We start from the raw sequence: 3,510 nt of genomic DNA, 5'->3' as shown, positions 1-3,510 counted from the left end.
TGTACTGCGTAGGAAGTCTTGTCCCACAATTCCCAACAGAAGGGCCTCAGGTTTTTTTGAAGTTATTTTTTAAAAAATTGCAGTTCCTGGAGTATCATAATTTACACAGCTTTACACATCCACCACATATGAAAAATACCCCTCTTGCTATTGATGCTTCCAACATCCATCTGACACACTTTTATACATCTTTGTCAAGTTTTCTTGGTGTTAAATACCATCTATACATCGTTTTGTAACGATTTTCTTTCCGATTATAACATGCCAATAAATTACAAGGCTCATTTTCTTTTATAGTCTCTCTCTATGGTTCCCATCAAAAATGATATGAACATAAGAACACTTATGTTTTTCTCAAGAACAAACCAGCTGGATCAGACCAGAGTCCATCTGGTCCAGCTCTCTGCTACTCATAGTGGCCCTGGAGGTGCCTTTAGAGAGCTCACATGCAGGAGGGTGAAAGCAATGGCCTTTCTCAGGCTGCTCCTGAGCACCTGGTCTGCTAAAAAACATTCACAATCTCAGATCAAAGGGATCAAGAGATTGGTGGCCATAGGTCGACCTATCCATAAATCTGTCCAAGCCCCTTTTAAAGCTATCCAGGTTAGTGGCCATCACCACCTCCTGTGGCAGCATATTTCAAACACCAATCACACGTTGCGTGAAGAAGTGTTTCCTTTTATTAGTCCTAATTCTTCCCCCCAGCATTTTCAGTGTATGCCCCCTGGTTCTAGCATTGTGAGAAAGAGAGAAAAATTTCTCTCTCTCAACATTTTCTATCCCATGCATAATTTTATAGACTTCAATCATATCCCCCTCAGACTTCTCCTCTCCAAGCTAAAGAGTCCCAAACGCTGCAGCCTCTCCTCATAAGGAAGGTGCTCCCGTCCCTCAATCATCCTCATTGCCCTTCTCTGCACTTTTTCTATCTCTTCGATATCCTTTTTGAGATGTGGCGACCAGAACTGGACACAGTACTCCCAAGTGCGGTCGCACCACTGCTTTATATAAGGGCATGACAATCTTTGCAGCTTTTTTCTCAATTCCTTTCCTAATTATCCCCAGCATAGAGTTTGCCTTTTCCACAGCTGCCATGCATTGACATTCCCATGGAACTGTCAACTAAGTCGCCCCAATCCCAGGTGCAGGCCACGTTTTCTTTCCCCGCTTTAAAGTCCGGCGGCCTGCCATCTTCCCTTGGCTTTCGCTGGGCTAGAGCCGCTGATTATAATGACTCCAATTTGCATTCAAGTGAGGGCTGCCGAGGCTTTTTAGCCGACATTCCACTTTCATTTAGCTTTAACGATTAGACACTTAGAATAATAGGTAACTGGAAGCAAGCAACTTGTGCTTTATTTAGCATGGCAATTCCAAAAAGCAATGACTTTTTAATCCTTTATTCCCAACAGCCTCTGCTTCAAGGGAGGGAAGACCTGGGAAATGGGCAAGATTTCTGGGACATATTAAAAAAATAATCGTGCCACGTTTAAACAGCAGGACCTTGTGCTTCATGAGGGGAATGCCTCACTTTCAAGCGAGGGTTGCCAACTTCCAGGTGGTGACTAGAGGTCTCCTGGGATCACAGAAGAAGAAGAAGAAGAAGGAGGAGGAGGAGGAGGAGGAGGAGGAGGAGGAGCAGAAGCAGCAGCAGCAGCAGCAGGAGGAGGAGGACGAGGACAAGGACGAGGACAAGGACGAGGACGAGGACGAGGACGAGGACGAGGACGATGACGATGAGGACGAGGACGAGGACGACGACGACGAGGACGAGGACGAGGATGAGGACGACGACGACGACGAGGAAGAGGAGGAGTTTGGATCTATATCCCACCTTTCTCTCCTGTAAGGAGACTCAATGTGGCTTACAAGCTCCTTTCCCTTCCTCTCCCCACAACAGGCACCTTGTGAGGTAGGTGGGGCTGAGAGAGCTCCAAAGAACTGTGATTAGCCCAAGATCACCCAGCAGGAATGTAGGAGATGGAAACACATCTGGTTCACCAGATAAGCCTCTGTCACTCAGGTGGAGGAGTGGGGAATCAAACCTGGTTCTCCAGATTAGAATCCACCTGCTCTTAACCACTACGCCACGCTGGCTCTCAGAAGAAGAGATCAGTTCACCTGGAGAAAATGGCAGCTTTGGAAAGTGGATTTTATGGCACTGTATCCTGCTGAAGTCCATCCCCTGCAAAGTCTATCTTCCTCAGTCTCCACCAGTGGCATAGCAAGGGGGTATGTGGGGGGCTGGAGCCCTGAGTGCTACTTCCTGGGACCATGTGGCTGGGGGGTGCATTTCCAGGGCTGGCCAATGTTCAACTACACCCCTGCCCCAAAAAGCCCCTTAAAATGTCCAGGCGGTTTCCACACAGCCAAGGGAGAGACCTTGCACAAACGGCCCCATGGGATGCGCAGCTGTGGGAGCAAGCTCCGCACAGCCACGTATTCCTCTACCTGGCCCCAAACGCCTCGTTACCTTCTGCTGGCAGCCGCATCGCTCTATCGTCGCTCTGAGGAGGGAAGGGGACACGCCCCCATGGCCACAGCGACAGCTAAAGCACCGGAGACCAAGGGGCGTGTCCCCTTCCCTCCTCAGAGCAACGAGGCTGCTAGCAGAAGGTAATGAGGCGTTTGGGGCCGGGGAGGGTAGGAGAAAACGCCAGCTTCCACCCTCTGCCGTTTGCATGGCAGCGGATGGAAGCCGGCGTTTGCAGGAAAACTCGCTCCCCAAGCGAGTTTTGAATACACTGTTTGGGCGAGCACAGAGCGCTGCTGCATCGATTTGGCAGCGGCGCCTGTGCGAAGGGTCCCCGCCAAAACGGTGTTTTCCTGGGCTGAAGCCGTTGCTTTCAGCCTGTGCAGAAACCGCCCAGGTTTTTCCTAACCTGAAGCTAGCAATCCTAATTACTCCACCTTACAGAGACCGGTTCCCCTGGGGGAAAAAATGCCTGCTTTGGACAGCAGAGTGGCATTATAGCCTACTTCCCTTCCCTCCTCAGACCCTGTCCTCCTCTGGCTACACCCCCAAATCTCCAGGAATTTCCCAACCTGGAGTTGGCAACCCTATGCCAAGCTGACTTGTCAAGGCAGCTGGTCCTCAAACTGGGGATCCTCTGCTTTGGTGTTCCTAGATCACTGACCCTGATTGTGATGCCCGCGGGTGTCCTGGGCTCATTCGTTCCATCCTCTGGGCAAATAGCCGGGCGTGGCTTTCTGCCTCCTCATTGCAGCAAGAAGCTTTTCAGAAGAAGTCAGAAGTCAGGGAGAACCAGTTCAGTCACAGCTGCCTCCATCATAAGCAGAAGTTTGTCCTACAGCCTGTACCTTCATAAGAACATTAAATTAATTGTGTTGGGTTCTTCTGCAGGATTCTAGACTAGGTGCAGGACTGACTTCATCATATTTTTCTCTCAATTTCAGAATCTTGGGATCAATCAAGAACTGGAGAAAAGGAGAACATGACTTCTTCCCTGCCATACAACTAGGGTAGGATAATAGGCACAATCTAGACATAGG

The sequence above is a fragment of the Sphaerodactylus townsendi genome, linkage group LG05 (genome assembly GCF_021028975.2).
Source record: "Sphaerodactylus townsendi isolate TG3544 linkage group LG05, MPM_Stown_v2.3, whole genome shotgun sequence".
Lineage (NCBI taxonomy): Eukaryota > Metazoa > Chordata > Lepidosauria > Squamata > Sphaerodactylidae > Sphaerodactylus > Sphaerodactylus townsendi.
The sequence above is the reverse complement of the archived record's forward strand: the minus strand, read 5'-3'. Positions refer to the sequence as shown.